General features: G+C 39.2%; 1 long non-coding RNA gene across 10 annotated transcripts in view; it reads left to right on the top strand.

Moving 5' to 3' along the window:
* LOC106506547 (uncharacterized) overlaps positions 1-21,943 on the top strand; it is a 760,340-nt gene that overhangs the window by 472,957 nt on the left and 265,440 nt on the right. The window lies entirely within an intron of this gene.

The raw sequence follows: 21,943 nt of genomic DNA, 5'->3' as shown, positions 1-21,943 counted from the left end.
CAAAGAGCTTATTGACATTGGCACCATCTAAGTGATTACACTGGTTCATTTTAGACACAATCAGAATGCACTAAACTGGGCAATAATTGAACAGCAAACCCTTTTTTTTTTTTGCATTCTACTTCTATATTTTCTGAAATAGTCCCAATTTCAAGCCATGTGTCTCAAATTTCGGGTTCAGATTCATCACCCTGAGTCTCATAAGACTAGAATTAAAATAAAAATCAGGAACCAGCCTTTGCTCATCCAACAAAAGAATGGACATCCTGAGACAGACTGACCTCTCCTCACCTTGCTAATGAACTTTGCAGGAATGCCCTACTCAGTGATTTTACCCTTGCAAAATTATTCTTCATAAGAGGAAGGAAAAACCTACAACCCAAGCAAACTGGACTTCTAAATTATATATTAAAATTTAAAATGTTAATTAACAGAGGCTCTTATCTGAGAGAAGCAAATTTGCTGTTAGTTTCCAATGTCACTGAATCTAAACTCCTACATATTTTGTTTGACTGAACTGGTTCAAAAGTTTACCGCAGTGGCCTCAAAGTTTTTAAGAGGGGAACTTCCTAAATACAATATAAAGTAAGGTGTGCCTCTGCCATGCTTCTTTACTGAGACACATCATTAGTCTTTGTAGACAGGAAGAGTATATGTTCTTGTACAAACATGATAAATCCATCCACTCATTGCTCACTATTGTATATCATAGAGTTCCACAAATAATAACACATCTAAATAACATTTTTCATGTTTAGAAAGCTTTTCTAAATGGATAGTCCTGTTAAAGTTGCTCAGTAATCCAGAAGCTGGGAATGATTATCCTACTTTACAGGTGAGGAATCTCAAGGTAATCCTGAAGCTGAACTGCCAGCCACACTGTAGGGAGAACCCCTGGAGCCATGCCATAAGTGATAGGATTAGGGCTGGTTTAAGCGTTTCCGGAAGAGGGGTTCTCACTGTCCTGAGTGAGCAGATTCTTTTCACTCCAGGAAACAACCAGGGAAGAGGACACAGGGGCTGGGTTTGGGATGTTTGAAGGCTACCAATCTCACTTTTCCTAATCAAGGGGCTTTTTCAGAATAGCATTTTGGGATCACTTTGTCTCTAACGATCACCGCATCCTTTGCTCAGCAATTTGCTGGTTTCCCCTGCTTTTCCTCTCTTGAATATTTCTTTCCTGAATGTTTAGAGTCAGCCCCATACCTAAGTGGGCACTTGTCAGTTATGCACCTGAAATACGTGTGAACAACCAGCCTTGTCAGCTAAAAAGGAGGCTGGCTTCTTGCATTTAAAATGAATATTGACTGGAGAAGAAGGGGGCGTGGGAGAGAAAAAAAATCAAAAGTGAAAAAAAATGGCTGACTCAGGCCAACCTCAGTGCATATGGTATGAAATAACATCATTAAGGGAGTTTGGCTGGGGCTGGAATTATGCAAGAACCTCTTTCAGCAAAATCTAAGATGTTTGGGAAAATTGCTCTGGAAACTTCTGTATTAAAAGGTGAGGAGGAACTGGAAGAAAGGTCACCTGAAAAGATGCGTATGGTACTTTAGAATACTTAAAATAGAGACTGTTATTACTACAAAGAAAGGAATGTTACTCTTTTTTGAGATTTTGAGGAATTGATGACCCCCAGACTTCTGAGCTCAACAGAGCTGAATTCAAACTCCAGCTTCACCACTGAGAAATTACTTAATTTCTCTGAACCTCACTTTACTAACTCTGTAAAATGGGATTAACTCTTCTTGCCTCCTGGAGTAGTTAATGGAATTAAATGAGACAATTTTGTTTACAGAAATCAGTGACTTGGTCTAAAGTGATGTAAATTAGAAGTGACAAGGATACTTTTCAAACTCTGGCCCCTAGTCCCATGCATTTCTATTTTACCTCTCTCCCCTTCCTGGCAAGGATGCAGAAGCAATAGAACATGCAGTCACCATAGTGTGTGCTATGGGATGCTGCATAGACCTGTGATTTCCAGAAAGGACGTTGGAAAGCTTCCTCCCTTCCCCAGTTGCACAGGAAGGTTCTCTGAGGAATCCTAATGTTCTGCAGTGAGAGGGAAGCAGAGCGAATCCTCACACTTAGGCAACTTGAGGAGAGCAGGAGTGAAAAGCAGTCTTACATGTGATGGACCCAATGTTTATCAACATTCTTCCCCCGCCGCAGTATGTCTCAATTAAAAAATGGGAATTGTTTCAACTCCTGCCTCTCCTTCATCTCCCTCAACCCAGTCAGTCACCAGAATTGTCAGTTGAGCCTTCCTGAAGTTCCTTTCCACATGAGCCTTCCCCAAGAGCATCTCTGACTGTGTGACTTCCTCTGCCTGCCTGCTTTGGTGTTCCTAAAGATCGTCTCACTCTAAAGGGGACTTCAGCTGATGTCCTCCTCCTTGTCTCCTCCCCTTTCCGTTCCCTCATCACTTCTACCATCAAATGCAAGTGCCCGGTGACCCTTGAACACAGTTGCAGCCCCCTCTCCTGTGTGTGGATGAACTTGTCCTGCCAGTTGGGTGGTTACCTCCTTCCCAACCTCCTGAAAGTGGTCCAGCCATAGTGGTTAGGAGATACAGGCTCTGGATTCACATCTTGACTTAGCCTCATAAGATACATGCTCTTGGGAAAGTTTAACTTTTCTCTGCCTTGTGAATAAAAAGGTGGGGTGATAATAATATCTAATTCATGGAGTTGATTAAATGAGACCATGTTAAGTCACCTGCTTATCACAGTGCCTTGTCTGCAGGAGTCACTCCACAAGTGCTAGCTGCTGTCATTATTGCTCATTTCTTCTTCTTTTTATTATTTCTGGTTTAAACAAACTCATCGTTAAATATCACCTTCTTCAGAAATCCTCCCAATAACACCCATGCCCTTTGAGAAGTAATCTCCTTGTTTTATGCCCTCCTAACACTTTTTGGATCTCTCATGAAGTCCCATTTAATATGCTTTTTTTGTGCCTTTGTATTAGTCTCTTTTTTTAAGAACATAAACTAATTGATTGTGGGATGTTATCTTTGTTAATTTTTGTATCCACAAATACCCTCGTCACAGAGTAATGACCAAATATTTGTGGAATTGAAGTAATTTGGACAAATAATAGATACCAAAGAATGTGATAATCTAAGAGACTCTTGGCATAGGGCTTGATTAAAAATGTGCAATAAATTTGTTGTTTACTATATTTCATGCATTTTCCAATTTATTCCTCACAACAGTTCTATCAAGCAAATTCTTTTAATGTTCCTATTTCACAGCTGCGGGTAAAGGCACAGAGAAGATGAAGTAATTTGCCCAAGATTATGTAGTTAGTGAAGAGCAAAGCCAGGATAAGGACCCCCAAGTCCCTTTATTTTAAGAGACCTTGATCTTAAGCAGTGAGTTGAGAGTATCAGTATTTATGCCCAAGTAGCACATGAGAAAAAGGACAAATGGAGAATCGAAACAGGGTGGACTAGTTTGGTGGGTTATGCATAGGAAAGAAAGGAAGCCCAGAGGTGAGAGAAATTTTAAGCTTTAACTTGTGTCAAACTCAAATAAAAATCAGTTAGGTTTCATCACACCACTGATCAAAGTGCCAAAAATGGTTTAATTTTTTAAAAGCACATGTAACTTCTTTTAATCTGCTTGACTGGTCAAGCCAGTAAAAACAGTAACAGCAGTTTATTCAATGAAAACACCCACACCCTCACTGTGGTTGTTGGGCCAAGTTGGCCAGCCAAGCAGACCGTTAAAGTGGTGAACCAGGTGTGGATAGAGTTTCAGAGGGAAATGGCGAAAGAAGACATTAGCAAAATGTTTTAGTGTCTGTGGAGAACGTTTAGCCGGTACACTGAGGTATCTGGCCAAAGAAACTATGGCTAGGCAAGGGCAGAGAAGAAGGGGGGACATTGGCGTAGGAGCCCAAGAACCTTCTGAGCGAGTCATGACTGAGCCCCTCCCTCCTCTTACTAAAAACCCAAACTGTCTGGATCTATTAGCATAGCTGGAGTGGCTTTGGCCAGCTCACTTGGTGAAGCAGAGGCCTCAAAATACCTGAAATAAATAACTCCAAGTGTTCAAACACACAGATCTAGGACTTTAGCCCCTCATTACAATGGTGAAAAACACAGCTTTTCTAGGCTCACGAGGAAGGAGACCCTGGAACAGGCCCTGATTGAGATCTTCTGGATGCTCCATCGAGCCTTGCGAAGCAGCTCTTTCAGTGAACTAAGACACACACACACACACAGACACACAGACACACACACAAGCTGAAGTTTGGAAGCCCAGAGCAGTTTTGCCATGGATGGAACAAACCAATAGCATTGACGTCCTATTGGCAGGTATTTGCCTTGACAAGGATAGAGCACCTGGAAGCCCATGAGGGGCGGTTCTTTCTGGAACAGCCTGTGCTTTGCACCAGTGAGAGAATTTGCTGGATTCAGGGAGACACATCAAAGTTCTGACTCCACTGGGCAAGAATGACCAAGTGTGACTTCCCTGTAGAATGGTCTGGAAATGGAGGAGCTGGGGTTCCTGCTAACCCAATCAAGTCGCTCAACACATATTGCACTTGGGGACATGAGGATGCTCCGGGGGGGGTACATTATTCATAACCAAGGTTATAAATCTAGACATCCAGCCACTGGTGGTGACTTCTCAAAATCAATTAGACCTAAATTGATAAAGTAAGCAGGTAGGTAGCAGACACTGAAGGTAGAATAAAGGCTTATTTAGAAATGAGGGCCTGGAGGAAGAATCCCATTAGGAAAGCAACACAATTGAGCTTACTTCTAAACCTATCTTTAATGAGAGGCATGAAAAAAATAAGTTGGGTCAATTAGAAAGTAATGAAGACCTTGCAAAAATAACTATTGACAAAAGCCAATCAGGGATTTTTTTTTTTTCTTTTTATAACCATATCCACAGCATGTGGAAGTTCCCAAGGTAAGGATGGAATTCAGGCTGCAGCTGAGACCCGAACTGTAGTTGCAGCAACGCTGGATCCTTTAAGCCACTGCACTAGGCCAGGGATCAAAGACCCAAGCTGCTGCATTTAGATTCCTAACCCACTGTGCCACAGTGGAAACTCCCCAACCTTGAGTTTGAGTCCCCAACCAGCAAATTGAGCACAATGCACTATACAGATCAGCAGATCATGAGGGGTTGCCTCCTAGGAGATTAAAACAGTTGGTGTCATGTCTACCTAACTTTGTTAGTGATGTCTTCATTTATCAAGCAGAACTTTTGATCTGAAATGGACCTAGAAGTCAGACAAGTGGGTTTCCAAATTTCAAAACCAGGGAGAGGTCACATAATGTTGAGTATTCAGTCCAGGTATGACTGGTCCATAACAAGGGGACTAGGCCTAAAGGAGGTCGTAAAACAAAAATGCAAAAAGGAATTTGAAAGGCAAGCCCTAGTCTGTTAGGCAAGTTTATGGTACATTAACCAGCTTTATAATCAGATTATTGGAAAATAGCATAAATGACTCTAGATAAATTGTTCCTTCTTTAGGTTATTAGAAGGGAAGACAGTGTGCAATCTTTCAGAGTAAAGGACGAGGATACCACTTCTTTTGTTATGTGTATCCATCAGGAAGACAAAGAGCTGATCTCCTATAGGACTGGAAGAATCATTAGTGTAAAGGTTTACTCCCAAAGTAAAACATGGGTGTGCATGTGTGTGCCTGCACCTGCATGCACCTCTGGTGCATGAAAGAGCCTGGAAAGTATCTTCCTGACAGGTGCAGACTATTTTTAACAAATGCAGGGTTGGTGGGATATTACAGGTATGGGCCTAGGACTTAATACAATTTTAAACCTATGAGAACTCAGAAAATTATTAACTGGGCTATTAAGAAAGGATTGTATGGGATGATAGAGCTGAAGGAACCTTAGGAATCACCTAGTTCTCCTCATCTTCTTAACCACTTATCAGACCAGTGATGTGATCTCCTTTCCTAGAGCCACATGTGTCTATGTCACAACCTGAACTAAAACTATACTAAGGGAGAGAGGTTTTTCTATCACATCATCTCACTTCCTGAGGATGCCAGTTTATGGCATGTGTTGCTCACCAGCAGGCTAAGTAAGTAGCTCCAGAGTCAGAAAATCATAAGAGGAAACTCCATGGGAAAAGGAAGTGAAAGAATAGTATTCTATGTAAAAATAATCCCAAGTGGTCGGTCTTTACTGTTGGGCAAATGCCCTATGAGTAAGCATGTTGGATGAATGTGGTTGAGTTGTTTTCAGAAGGCCCCACTCAGAACTGCTTGGAAGGCAACATCACTAAAGAATAAGGGCAGGCTTATCAGGCTATATCGGCATCCCCTATTTGAATTTTGGAAACACTTCTAGGTGAAAAAAAAAAAAAAAAAACCACTAGATATTGGAGTGATTCCAGAGAAAAACAGCATGTAATTAAGGGAATGGAATAGAGAAACTGATTTATAGAAGAAATTAAAGCAACACATTTTTTATGGTTCTGTCAGAAAGAAGGGCATGTCTCTGACATATATCAAGGGCTTTAATTGGAATAATGAGTTAATCCAGGGAGAGATGATTTAGGCATGATATCAGAGGATAGGGTAACATGATGGCATTGGGAATTACCTGTTGAAATGATGGAATTGTCATCTTTCAAAGGAAAGTGACACAAAAACAGAACAATTAGGATGATGGTGCTTAAGAGTAATTTTATATAAAGAGATTTGATTTTTAGCTTTTGACAAAACTGTGAGCCAGTAGAATCACACTTTCTGTGTTTCTTCAATGTTTGGAGAACCTTAAACTTATGATGCATTATCAGTTTAATGGCAACTATTATGTGAAGGGGGGAAACACTATTAAACGTATGGGTTGATTGCAATCTATGTCTCAGTTTGAAAAGATGTTAAAATTTGAAAAACAGATTCATTTTAGGATTGTAGAACTGCAGAAATCATTTAGGAGGTACACATATACAACCCTGTGATAGCATGTATTTGCTGTGGGTTCAGTTCCTGACTATTCAATGGCTAAGCATGTGGTTGTATGATTGTGAGTGTTCTAGTCAGCTTGTTTGCTGTGTCCTCAAACCCTTCTCAGAGAGTCTCCTCCCACCCTGATGACTGGGAAGCTCACCAATTCTGGCTGCTCATGATTGGACCTGGAATAAATCTGTGACCCGACTAGGCCAATACGTTCCCTTTATTTAAAAAAAAAAATGCACCAGAAGAGAAAGATGAATTCAGTTAGATGGGTGGTCATGTAAAGCTGGGGCCAGCATTGTGTCATGCCATTCAATATCACAAACAAACCTAAACGATAAAGGGATTGGTAAAGAAGAGCCGGCATGGATTAAGAAAAGCAGAACAGGAGTTCCCCTTGTGGCGCAGTGGTTAATGAATCCGACTAGGAACCATGAGGTTGCGGGTTCGATCCCTGGCCCTGCTCAGTGGGTTGAGGATCTGGCGTTGCTGTGAGTTGTGGTGTGGGTCACAGATGCGGCTCAGATCCCGCGTTGCTGTGGCTCTGGCGTAGGCCAGCAGCAACAGCTCCGATTAGACCCCTAGCCTGGGAACCTCCATGTACCATGGGATCAGCCCTATAAAAGGCAAAAAGATAAAAAAAAAAAAAAAAAAAAAAAAAAAAAAGAGAGAAGCAGAACGTACATCTAGCTAGCACCAGAAAAAATAGAAATGTACTCTCTTCTCTCTTAGCCCCTTCTCTCAAAAGGTTCACTGTGACTCCACGAAGCACATGGAGGAGCCGTCCTACTCCACTTTCCAATACAGATTCCTAAGAGGTCTCACCGACCTGTGTCCAATCTTTGGATGCCCTTGGCATTCCCTTTGGTAAAGATATACTTTTATTGAAGTGTTTGAATAAGTATCTGTTCCTGGCAACTTTAATCCCTTTCTCTCTATTCCTACCCTCTTCATTAGTGCCTCCCACTTATAAGGCATTAAGACAAAGCTTTTCTGAGAAAAGTCATGGTACCAACACAGACTGGATTGTGATGGGAATTGTAGCAATCCTCCAAATGAATAGACTGATATCATTTCTGATGCTGACATAACTGGCTACAAAACCTTTGTCTCAGCTGTTGGTATAGTTGTGGTGCACACCGGGCAGACCCTTGTCTAGCAGCCAGGTGCTAAGTTAGCCTATGTTTTCTGGATCTTGCCTTTCACAGATCCCATGGCAGCCCATTCTCATGAACTATTCAACTGGGGCACCCCTTAGACTAGAGCCAGCCTCCCCTTACCTCGAACATTTTTTATTCAGGACACTCGGACCAACCAACATTTACATTCTTAGCATTTATAAGTCATTTCTTCCCAATAACCCACGTGGTGGTTGTTTTGATAAAAGGCCATTCTCATTCCTAGGAAACCTCATTTTCTGTTCTGAATTGCAGTGCCTTCTTCTGCAGTAGTTCCCTAAGCAAATGTATGGGCTGTTTGCTATGCTTTCAACCCTCATGCATTTTTAATGATTTACAAGGAAAAGATTTTTTTCCCTCCTCCCTTTTTTTATAATAAATTTAATGACTTAATACACATCAAGTGGAATTGTTGGTTTGTGGTGACGGTTTTATAATTCCAAGTTCAAGGGTTTTTTTTTTTCTATTTAATTATGCACAATAACTCTCATGGAATATAATGCAATAACAAAAACATGCACCAGTGTTGGTATAAGAGCCTGTTGTTTATTAGTATTGGTTCTGTGCTTTATGTTTGAAATAAAATATTTGGAACTAATGTTGGCCATGTTTCCTACAAACTAGATAAAAAAAAAAAAAACTTTTCTCCCTGAAAATACCATGTTCCAATCTTGAGCGATAAAAGCCAGCAGCTCTTGAGATAGCAAATTAAATTTTATTTGTAGAAAGCACTGTGCTGTGTTTTGTTGCTTGCTCAGAGTTATTTTTTAATACTAATAATTTAATAAAGTGGAAGACCGATACATTGACCTGTGTTCTCCAAGGCACCAGAGTATTTCCCGGGGTTAAAAGGCATAGCTTGCTGAAAGGTTGTTTGTTTTACATTCTAACCTATTACTTATTTCTCTTGCTTTCTTGCCAGATCTAGCCTTAGCTTTTGAGATCATTTTGACTTTTGGAAAACATAAAGTGGTTGAATTTTTAGAATCTGCAAGTTGAATGTTTAAAACTCTGATAAAGACCACTTTTCCTAAGAGCAAGCACGTTGGAATTTTGTGCTGATGAATAGTAAAATTATCTCCATCCCATTGCTTAAGAGTAATTTAGAGTTTGGGGGTAGAAAGGAAGTATAGTCTCATCAAAGACATTTAACAAGGAAACTTGTTCAGCATTTCCACCTTGGATAGAATTAGATTTCAGTTAAAAGGTGAGAGGAATTATTCAGAGTCCTCTCCTGGAAAATCTGGATGCAGGGTTCTCGACTTATGCAAGGGTCCTGAGAGACAGAGTGTTTTCCATTGGTGGAGAAGGATGAGCCTGAAGGCTACAAGAGTGTCAAGCCATGTTGGAGCTTAAAGACAATATCTAAACATAAAGCCATAGGCAAAAGCCAAGCAGATATTGTACTTGAAGCATCTGTCTGAAGGAGTTGGGTAGGAAGGTTAGAACCAGATATAGTATGTAGGATGCATACTGGAAGCTGTAGAAGAAAGCAAGGATGGAGGACAGGAGAGTTCCTGGAGAGATTGTCTAAGGTCCTAGACAGACCCAAGGATACCTTAGAGAGAGCTGTGGCCCTTCTGTGGAGAGAAATGTAATGCAGTAGTTAAAGGTACAAACTCTGGCATAACATGGACATAGGTTCAAATTCCACCTTTACTCCTCAACAGTGATATGTTCCTGGGCAAGTCACGTTACCCTGGAATACACAGTGGTTTTATATGTCAAATTGGACAAGTGAAATAAGGCACTTTATAAAGGCTGTGATAAAATTTCAGCAATATAATGCTACTGCTAGTTGTTAGTGCTGAGTCAAGAGCAGCTACTAAGATTCTTTTAATGTCAAAATACTGCCCTTAATTATGCACATCTACATATTTTTATCAATAGAAATACATAAATTTTTGTGGTTCTTGTTGCATAGGTGGCTTTTGGAATCTATAGTTTTATTTTTTAAATATTTTGTAATTGTTCCTCTTTATATAAACATTTTTATTGAGGTATAATAATCATACAATGATATGCATATACCCTGAGCTGTATAGTTTCATCCATTTTAACACATGCTTTCCTGATCTGGACAGTTTCCATTATTCCAGAAAGCTGCATTGTGCTTTATCCAAGTTAACCCTCCTATCATCCCACTACCCCAGAGGTGTGTACTCTTCCGAGTTATAATCCCAGGTTAGCTTTGCCTTTTCTAGAACTTCATTTAAATGGAACCTATCTAGCTATACTTTTTATATGAATTCTTTTGCTCAGAAAACTCTTTTGGCTGTTTATCCATGTTGCTATGTGGGACAGCAGTTCCTTGCTTTAAATTGCTGAGGATACTCCACTTTATAATTGTATCATTAAATAAATAAACATTAAAAATTAAATTAAAAAATAAAAAATATAATTGTATTACACTTTTTCCATTCTTTTGTAAATAGAGATTTGGGGTATCTTTGTTCTAGGACTATTTTAAATAAAACTTCTATGCAAATTCATATATGTATAGCATTCATGTGTGTGCATGTATGTATATAACATTCATATGTGTGTACATATATATACATATATAATATGTACATAATGTTATATACATAAATAGTATCTACATATGTAGTACATATAGTGTGTGTGTACATATATGTAGTATATCTATGCCTTTTTGAAGGTTATGTTTTCATTTCTCCTCTTTATATGCTTAGGAACAAATTGCTGGGTCATAAGTAGGTATAAGTGTAACTTTATGAGAAAGGACTGGACTGATTTCCAAAGTGGTTATACCATTTTATACTGCCATTAGCAATGTATGAGAATACATTGTTTATTTTATTTTATGTAAAATTTAAAGATTCTTTTAAATTTTAACTAGTCTAGTATGGTTTTGTGTTATGATTATAAAATGAGCTAAACAAGTTAACCTGTTAAAAATTATTTCAACTGTCAATTCCTCTAAATGCTCATGCTAGAAACCTTGTGTCATTTTTGACTCCTTTCCTTCTCTTACACCTCACTTCCAGTGTATCAGAAATTCTTGTTAATTCCACTTTTAGAATAGTTCTGTCATTCGTCCACTTAATCACCCCCACTAACAACCCCAGGTGCAGGCTGTCATCAACCTTCACTCTCAGCCTTCTACCTGGTCTCCTGCTTCAGCCCTTGTCCCCTAAATTCTGTTAACACATACTACACACCTCAGATAGGCCCATCCTCAAATATCTCTTCCATCTCACTTAGAATGAAAGTCCAAGTCTCTTCTGTCAGCTAGAGTCCTGCATGATCTGGTGCTTCCCTAAAGTATTTTCAGATAGTCTTGTATCAAATAACACCTTTTTCTTGACCACTCTCTACATAAATATCATACTTCTTCCATAATTATGTCTTTTAACCTGCTTCATTTTTTCTTTATTGGCTCTGGAACACACCTACTTTATAAATATTTGTTGAAGATGTTCCTTTTTGTCATATTGTTCCAACCTGTTTGTTTCTATGTGTATATGTGTGCATATGTATTTGTATGTATTATGTTTTTTAGCTAAAAAGTCTCATCTTTCATACAGTCTTATCTGTTATCTGACTTAAACATGTTTTGTTTTTAACATGTAGGGTAGACTTCCCTCAAGACATAGATGGTTAGGCAGTATTTCCTGATCAATTGACAGATGGTAGAAGAGAAAGGGTGAATATTTTCCAACTTGTTTCTTTGTTTGCTCATAGATGTATGCATGTATGTGTGTATGCATATATGTAATACTTTTTAACAAACAAGTCTCACCTCCTCATCTATAGGTTTTTGGAGAACAGCCATCTGACTTAAATATATCTTATTTTCAAACCAAACTGTAGACTTCCCCCAGACTATTTTTGCGTATGTTAACTTTTAAAAACTACAGAAGACCCAGAGTCTAATTCTGAAAGAATCCGCAGTCATGTGAATGACAGATTTGGGGTATGACTGGGGACTGGAATGGACACAGAGCTCTTTTAATTCTGTCTAACAAAGCCACAGACTAATGTTAAGGAATGTTTGTGTGATCTCTCCAGTGGGGAATCAGTTACCCAAACACAGGAGTCTTTATGGAGGTCCAAAATAATCATAAAACTATTATAACCACAAGACCTCTTCATAGTTATCCCCCCTCAATAGTGAATGCTGCCTTTTTAAGCCAACTCTTATATTCAGAGAGGGATTGTAATATCTCCAGCCTGGAAGAAATCCCTATTCCTGTGGCTCATTTACTTCATCTCTGTGGTTCTTGGAAGGATGGAGTGAAAGCCATCCCAGGCTGTTGACTATAAATTCTAGTCTTAAGCAATGTATGGAGAGCTTCAATAAACGTTGGCCATTTTGCCTGCCTTCATTTGATGGGAAATACTGTCCAGGTATCCCCAAGTCTCAGTAGATGGCTTGCCATAGGACAACCTTCTGATTGATAGCCCTGGGCATTCTTAGGATTCTAATCAGAGAAGGAAAAGGCATGATCACCATGTGGGAGCTATGAGGGGAAAGCCTGCCTTTAGACCATCGGGTCCTATGAGAAGTACACCAGTGGACATAGTTCCTGCCTCACGATGTATCTTATTTACATCGACATTTGCTGCTCTAACACAGCGCTGGGCACATAGAAGACACTCTGTAAGTGAATATTACATGGAAAGGAGAATGAAATGAGGTAGGAGGAAAGATGAAGTGAAATGGGTAAAATGAAAAGCAGGGAGCTTGTATGTATTGGATGTTGGCTGTCTGGTAGGAAGAGACAGTGATTCATCTGATTTTAAGTTAAAGCAAGGTTAGAACTTTCATTTCACTGTGGATTGACACACTTGAAATTTTTTGCTTAAGGTTTGCATTCTCTCCTAAACTGTAAACTCCTTGAGGATAGAAACTGTATCTCTTTTACAATATCAATACATTCACTTTGACCTACATAAAGAGCTTACCCTCTGAACCAATACAGGGCAAGAAACTCAGTGGGACGCTGCTATAAGGTGGTATAGGATATTCCATCCGTGTTGTCCCCACAGGATTTCTATGACACTTGGCACAACGTGGATATTTAGTAAGTATTTCATAAATGAACACCTGATTTAAAAAAATATATATGAAAAAGCCTGATAGCAATGGATCTTTATGTTCTTAGAATTCATTAGGAAGACAACTTTTCTGAGTATGAAGTGGTAACATCAAGTCTTTTCTCATGTTCAGTTAACTTTCTTTTACCAATACAGTGAGTGATACCAGCAAAGAATGAGTCAGGCGTGACAGTGGAATTTCAACCTGTTATACAATAAGGAGAATTTTCCAGAATCCTTAAACCTCATTTGAAAACATTTCTACACAGGTCACATCATGATCTATTTGCCATTTATAAAGTAAAACACCATCCTGAAAAAGAATATTTGATGCCATAAAGAAAAGCCCTACATTTACCAGCTAATAAATGTGAGATTGCCCATTTTAACTGCATGGGGAAAAGGAAATCATAACGTAAGATCATAGCCTCCTGTGATTTTTGAATCGAAATGGAAATTAAGAAACAAAGATTTAATAATCCTTAACATTCGCTCTCTGGAAAGTCTGATATTTGTTTAGAGCAGGGCTGGCATATGTTAGGGGGTGGACAGTTGTGATCAGGCTCCTTTTCATCACCCTGTCTTTGAACTGTTCATTTATGCAAAACTTTCTTGCTCCTCTTCTGAACCCTGTTTTAAGATGAGAGCTAGGGCATCAGTATAGTCAAGAGCCCTTGGTCTTGCCCATCTGCCTCTAGTCTCTTTGGCTGCATGACTTTTGATGGTCATCTTTCATCTACTACAGATAGGTAGAAATGCCTCTTCTTCATATCTTCCAGAGAAAGAAAATACAGTGTTCTCTTGGTTACTTATATCTAATAGCTCTCACAGACATTTTCATAGTATCTAGAGGTGGCTTCCATGTCTAAAAACATTTGGTACATTGATTCATGTGATAAATTTTGGACATTTATTATGTATATTAATACGTATCAAATGCTTTATTGGTATAATGACATAATTTACGATAAAATAATATTTATGTTTCTAGACTTTCAGCCACCATGTATTAAAAGACAGACTCTGTAACCCCCACTTCCACTACTCATGATGTACTTGAACATGTGCTCAGAAAGGCACACATGAGGATGTTTATTTCAGTAATGTTTGTAATGGCCAAAAAAAAAAAATTGGTAAAAATTTACATGTTCATTCATGTAGTTCTGGTTAAATAAATGTTATGTATATAAGAATGAATAAGATAAGAGTGAATAATATCTAATGATATATAAGAATGACTGTCTCACACGTAACAAACCATAAACTGTGGACAAAATACAAAATACAAAACCACCAACCTAAGGGCTCTAAAGAGTGAATAACAGTTGGAAAATTTTGTAAGGAAGTCAAAACTTAGTTTCTGATTTTTGTGGCTTTGCCTCATGGTTAGCAGCAGTTATGACACAGAGATGGGTAGCTAAAACTCTTGAAAAAAAAGCTCTGACTTTCTGGTCTAAGAGACCAGAGAAAGAGTTTGGGGCAAACCCTGGTTTTTTTCATAGTAGACCCCAAGTTTCTGCCTTGGTTTAGTAATTTGTGCAAAGATGCATATTGCTGATTATTAATTTTTAAGATTTGTAAATATAACAAAGGCATTGAATGCCTTCCCTAAAAATAAAGGAAAAAAAATATAGGCATAAACACACAAAAATCTACATGCAATTTTAGAAGTGTCATAGGCTCTTAAAATCCATTCCTAATCTCCAGGCTAAAGAAAAGATTCCTACTATAGAATAGATCACCTTCATGATAAAGAACAGTGTGAGGTTGGTAGACTAAGTAATGTCATGACTGGATAAAAGAATTTCTTTAAGGATGGGGATACCCTGATAATTCAATCTGGAGTAAATGTAAAATCTTGTACTTAGGTCTAAATAATTAAATACAAATGTACAGAATGACAAAGACACAATGTAGTGGCCTCACAAGCAGAAAAAATTTACAGAATTTTGTTGATAATAAGCTCCATTACCTACTATAAATAATATTTTGTGCCTGCCAGTAGAAGAAATGTGATCTTGAGTTGCTTTAATGGAAGTGTAAGTTTTTAGAACTGCTCTGTACAATATGGCAGCCCTTAGATACATGTGGCTATTTAAATTAAGTTTAATTTAAGTAGTATAAAAAAACCAATGCCTCTATCACATTAGCCACATTTTAAGTGCTCAATAGTTGCATGTGGTTAGGTACCTAGTGTATGAGACAACATTGAATAGAACATTTCCATCATTGTAGGAAGTTCTCTTGATAGTTCTGCTCTAGAACAAAGGAGGTAAGAGTCATGCCCTGCAGAGAACACTCCTGCAATAGTAGACTCATGCTCTTTGCTGGTCAGAATAGATTATTTCCTTTTCCTAGAAACAGAATGTTGACTGTCCTATGGGACTACCTTTCCATTCTCAGCCATGTTATCTAGGTGGGATTAATGCCTCTACTAGCTTCAGGAATTAACCCAATAAGGGTAAAGCCTTACTAGAAGGGACCCTCCTGACTCTCCCAGGGTAGTATAGTGTAAGGATGAAAGATGCAGAACTATCTTTGATAGGATAAAGGGAGGGTCTGGACCCACCAGGCAGTCACCTGAGGATGAAGCCACAGTGGATTATAGGACAGAGAGAAAGAGGGAATTGAAACTTGGTGACATTGTTTGAACTTCTGGATCAAACTTCATCTGAAGCCCACCGTACAACTGTTAGATTAGCTGAATTTATAACCTCCCTTCACTGTTTAAGCACTTAAGTGGGATTTCCTACCATATGGAATGTGAAGAAACCTAAATGTTATCTTTGATAAGTTGACTTCAGTTGTGAGTGTTCCTATTTGGACAATGATGCAGCATAATGGAATGTTTTCAGAGGAGAAAGACCAGGAGGATGAGAGAACTTCAAGGAAATATTCTTCTTCTATTCCCATGACCAAATTAAGTCTTCATTCCCAGGCTATTCCAAGTAGCTGATGTGACCATTTTGACATTTCATAACTTCCCCTGGGAAAAAGGATTCTAAACACTTCCAGTCTTCATTTAAAGTAGTATGGTGGAAGGAACAAGACTGTAGGATGAAGTCACAGAATCCACAGATTTCCTGGTATCACTAGGGCCAAAAATATGAGAGCAAATCATGTAAAATTACTTTCCTTCTAAATATAAGTGACACTTATACCAGCACAAGGCTGCATTTTAATAACTATGCTATGCCAAACTGTGTCACTTTAGTTGGATGATATTATAAAAGAAAACCAGTGGATATTATTTTGTGTCAGTTTCCAATCCAGTACATTTTTATAAAATTCTACAGATTGAGTTAATATTTTATAGCTGTATCTATAAGGAAATTTAAAGTATTCTTTGAAGATCACTCTCCTGGAAGACTGATAAGAAATGTTCAGTAAAGGGCTATGGAGAATTGTTCTTGAGGCTTAAGGGAGAAGGGAGAAGGACTTTGTACTCTTAAAATTGTTTTTAAGCTCCGGTTTTGTGGCTAAATCAACTTAGCTGTCTCTTGCTCCTTGTCCCCCACTCCCCATGGCCCCCACCATTGGAATGAGAAGGTACAGATTTTTCAGAGGTTCAAGCTATAATGTATAAATCTTTTTGCACACTGGAATCACCTGAAGGGCCTTAAGATATGGATACTATTAAACATAAAATTACCATATCATCCAGCAATTTCACTGCTAAGTATATACCCAAAAGAACTGAAAGCAGAGACTCAAACAGGTACTTGTACAGCAATGTCCATAGCAGCATTATTCACAATAGTCCAAATGTGGAAGCACCTTAACTGTCCATCAATGGGTAAACAAAATGTCATCTATACATACATGAGAATGTTATTCAGCCTTAAAAAGGAAGGGAATTCTGAGACTTGCTACAACATGGGTGAACCTTGAAAGCGTTGTACTAAGTGAAGCAAGCCAGACATAAAAAGATAACTGTATGATTCTACCTGTATGAGGTACCTAGAATAGGCACATTCATAGAAAGTAGAAAGAACAGGGGTTAGCAGAGGCTGTGGGGAGGGAACAATGGAGAATTATTGTTTAATGAGCACAGAGTTTATGTTTGGGATAATTAAAAAAAAGTTTTGCCAGTAGATGTTAATGATAGTTGCACAATGATGTGAATGTTCTTAATGTCATTGAATTGTTCCCTTAACCTAGTTAAATTATGAATTTTCTGGGGTTTTTTTGTATTTTACTACAAAAAACAAATGTAGGTATAGATGCAAGGGTCCCAGCTCTAGAGATTCTTAGGTAGTTGGTCTGGGGTGCAGCCAAAATACAATACTGGGACAGTATAGACCACTCGGGTATTTCTTTTCTTTTTTTTTTTTCTTTTTTTTTTTTTTTTTTTGTCTTTTTGCCTTTTCTAGGGCCACTTCCTACCACATATGGAGATTCCCAGGCTAGGGGTCCAATCGGAGCTGTAGCCGCCGGCCTATGCCAGAGCCACAGCAAGACGGGATCCGAGCAGCATCTGCGACCTGCACCACAGCTCACAGCAACGCCGGATCCTTAACCCACTGAGCAAGGCCAGGGATCGAACCCACAATTTCATGGTTCCTAGTCAGATTCGTTAACCCCTGCGCCACGACGGGAACTCCCACTCAGGTATTTCTAATGTGTAGCCTCATGTCTCAAAGTCTGGACAGGTAACATAAATGAATGGAAGCCATGGGATGGGGACTGTGAAGACATAGAGGGCTTGTGCCCTATGGTAGAGAGCAGCTGCCGCCACTTGGCCCTGGTTAATTTCTGCCCTGAAGGAAGACACTGGTCAGATCTTCTGAATTTTTTTTTTTTTAAGCATGTACCTGTGTGTATTTAGGAAACCTGATTTTTAAATGATCCTAACTTACTCAAATTTTAAATGAAACATCTAATGACAAAATATGTCTGAGGGCTGTTTGTTGGCTACCAACCATCTCAGTTTGCCTGGGACCATCCTGGTTTTAGTAGCAGAGGTCATCTTGGAAAATCACACAATCCCAGGCAAATTGGGATGGTTGGCCATGCCAGAAGGCTTCTAGTTTATATCTTGCACTGAAGACAAAAGAGCACCAACTGATTCCCTTCAGTGGTCACAGTCTGGTGACAGTGGAAGAAAGCAGCTTGAAGGGCTTTTTATCTCCCTCCCCCCACCCGACCCCAAGCCACTCCAAATAAACATGCATTTTAAGTAAAAACAGCAAACTTGCTAAGCAAACCCAGCCTTAAGACAAATCTCACAGCATTCTTCTTAATTAGGTTTGTTTTTCCAGGACCCTCCTAAACAGAAAATTTGGAGCCACCACTGCCATAGACAGCTACCCAAGTTCTGGGAAGAAAGCTCCATGGTCAAGGCCGTGGTTTCTAGTTCTTTGTTATAAATGATGTAGAAAAGCTAAGGAAGGACCCAGTATATGTTCCAAAAGAGTCCCAAATGTTGTTTAACTTTTCTCATTGGTCAGGTTTCTGTCAAGCTCTGTGGCTCTGACATTTTTTCCCCCTACTTGTGGTCATCTGCTCTCCTTGGAGATCTTACCCTGATATGTAATAGTTTTATTAACAAAGGGGGCTATGATATTGTGATTTAGAGTAAGAAATATATATTTGGTCTTCCTTGCCAATTCTGGCACAGAGCTCCTAAAAGCCTTGGAATTTCCTAAATTCTGAGATTAGCAATGGTGTCTTTTGTTAGGTTAATGAGGTGAGTTTTGGAAATTAACCAGGGGTGGGGCCTGGTTGCCTGGAGAACCAGTCACATCATTAGAGGGTTTGAACTTTCAGTCCCACCCCCTTGACTTGAGGGGTGGAGGTGGGGGAGAGGGGGTGCTGGAGGAATCACTTGACTGAAGGCCAGTAGCCAGTGATTTAATCAATCATGCCTATGTACTCAAGCTAGCATAAAACCTCAAAAGGACTGGGTTTGGAGAGCTTCTAGGATGATGAGGACAGGGAGATGCTGAGAGAGTGGTGCCTAGAGAGGGCCTGAAAGCTCTGTGCCCTTTGCTCACACTTTGCCCCATGCATCTCTTCCATATGGTTGCTCTTGAGTTATATCCTTTTATAATAAACTGAGCAAATGGGCTTCCTGAGTTCTGTGAGCCACTCTAGCAAATTAATCAAACCCAGAGGGAGGGAGAGGGATTGGGAAGCCTCTGATTTATAGCCATTCCATCGGAAGTACAAGTGCAAGCCTGAACTTGCCACTGGCATCTGAAACAGAATGCAGTCTTCTGGGGTTGAGACCTTAACCTATGGGATCTGATGTTACAGTGTTCAATTCTGAGTTAAATTGTAGAATACCCCTTTGGCGTTGGAGAATTGCTTGGTTTGGGGGGGGGAACCACACACCCACAGTGGAACTGGGTATAGAACTCTGAGTGGCAGTATCTAGGGCCGTTTACATCAAAGCTCCTCTCTTTTTGGTCACATGGCTTTTCTGGGCCTCCAGCTTACTGACCCATCCTCCAGATCTTGAGACTTGCTCTCCTCCAAAATTACGTGAGCCAATTTCTTTATAGTAAATATCTTTCTCTGTCTCTTTATACCTATACATCTTACTGGCTGTGGTTCTTTGGAGAACCCTAATACACTGTGGCGTGTAAAGATGGGCCAAGAAGCATTGTATATTTTCAAGCTTTTCCTAATCTTTGACTGGTACTCAAGGCTTTCCCAACCAACCAGGCCTATATCCCAGATTTTCCAGACTTTCCACCCAATAAAACCAGTGGTACATCCTCACTGGACTCCTCAAACATAAGGGAATCCATACCTCCGTGCCTTACCTCTACACGTTCCTTTTCTTGTGCCTGCAGTGCCCTTCCCTTCCTCTGGAAGTTTTTTTTTTAATTATTAATTAAAATATAGTTGATTTACAATGTTGTGCCTATCTCTGCTATACAGCAAAGTGACCCAAAATTATATATATTCCTTTTCTTATATTATCTTCCATTTCTTATATGAAATCTTCCATTTCCCAAGAAACTGATATATTTCCCTATGCTATACAATAGGACCTCATTGCTTATCCATTCTAAATGTAAATTTTTTTTGTAGCCATCATCACTATTTCCAGAACTTTCATATTATTCCAAACATAAACTCTGTACCCACTGGACAATAACTCCCATTTCCCTTTCTTCTGGTCCCTGGTAACTTCTGTTATACAATAGTTGCTCTTTATGTCTGGCTTATTTTACTTAGCACAGAATTTTCAAGGTTCATCCAATTTGTAGCATGTATTAGAATTTCATTCATTTTAATGGCTGAAGAATATATGTCTATAAAATACATATAATACATGTTATTCTTGGAAACATGTATCATTGATTAAGGTACACGTCAAATGTCACTGTTTCTGAGAAACTTTGCCAGCTCTTCCTGGCCCCGGGTAAAATCTGGATACATTCGACACTCTTGGTACTTTTGGGCACACTCTACTCTCCTGCATAATGGTACTTGTGCTGCATACAGAGCACGCAGTAGGTACTTAGTGAATGTTTGTTGCATTAGAGATGGTGCTTCACAGAGACTGTGTTCACTAAACGGTCACCTTGACTCTTATGACATTCCTTTATCGCCTCTTTCTTTCTTTTGATCTCATATCACTGGGCAGCAGTTGAATTTCAGCATAGGTCTGGCAAGTGCTGGCTGACCAGTAAGTATTATGGAAGCCATCAGTGCTGGGCAGATGGCCCAGGCTTGGTTCCCAGACCTTCAGTGACACCAGAATAAGGGGGAAGCTCTGTCTCAAGATACTCATTCAATTCAATTCTGCTCCGCTGCCCGAAAGACAAGGCATACTATTTAGAGGAAGAGGAAATGAAGGGATAATCTAAGGGAGGTATTACCTCACTATGTCCTTGGTTTCCCTTGTTGTGAAGGTACTTGCAGTCTGAAGAGTGATGCTCTTCTCACTCATTAGGTAGCCAGACACCCAGTGGCTTTCTTCAACTCCTCAGGGCAAGGGTGTGGCAAATGCATCCTCAGGTAGGTCCAGTCACTGCAGCTCCTTTCCCTCTCTCTTGTCATAGCTTACACTAAACCTGGAAGGTACTGGTGGACTGAGAGCGTCTTGGCTCTGGCTATACCACTTACAAAGATTATGAAAGTCATAAAAATGTCAACTTCTATATTTCAGCTCTGTACACTACACATGAAGAATTCTTTCCACTCGGCCCCCATCTCTGCAACTTAAGCATGAAACCTTCAGCTTCATACTTGAATAACAGAATAGCACCCACCCCTTTGACAGGCAGTCTCTGGATGTTTCTCTAGCTTCTTTATCAGAAATAAGTTCCAGACTGTAGAAAAGAACAGTTTGGGACTGTCATTCTTACCCTTACCCATTGGCATGAACAAGGCCCTTTGAGGAAAATCTATCTGATTCAGTTGAGAAATATCAGTTGGCAAAATGTAAGGCTTAGAAAATATGATTTCCATAAATATTGAAATATATATAGAATTTGATGTATATGATTTGATATCTATATTAATTACACACATATAATATATTTTGATATGTATCAATAATATGTATTAATATACATTAATTGCTATATATACATAATTAATACTAAGATAAAATAATGGCAGCAAAAACAAATTAAGCTTCAAGTCTCTGCCAATAACTAAGCTGAATGCTCTGCATACTTCATTTTATTTAATGATCTTCATCATCATTTTACCATTGAGGAAATAGATGTTCAGTGGCTTGTTGAAGGTTGCACAGCTAGTTGGTAGTTACTTGAAATTTGCAGTCTATC

Source organism: Sus scrofa, chromosome 16, assembly GCF_054392235.1.
Source record: "Sus scrofa isolate SSC_HxYL_T2T_F1_AM1 chromosome 16, Sscrofa_HxYL_maternal_Yorkshire_Landrace_v2.0, whole genome shotgun sequence".
Classification (NCBI taxonomy): domain Eukaryota; kingdom Metazoa; phylum Chordata; class Mammalia; order Artiodactyla; family Suidae; genus Sus; species Sus scrofa.
This window is presented reverse-complemented; position numbering and strand designations above follow the sequence as displayed.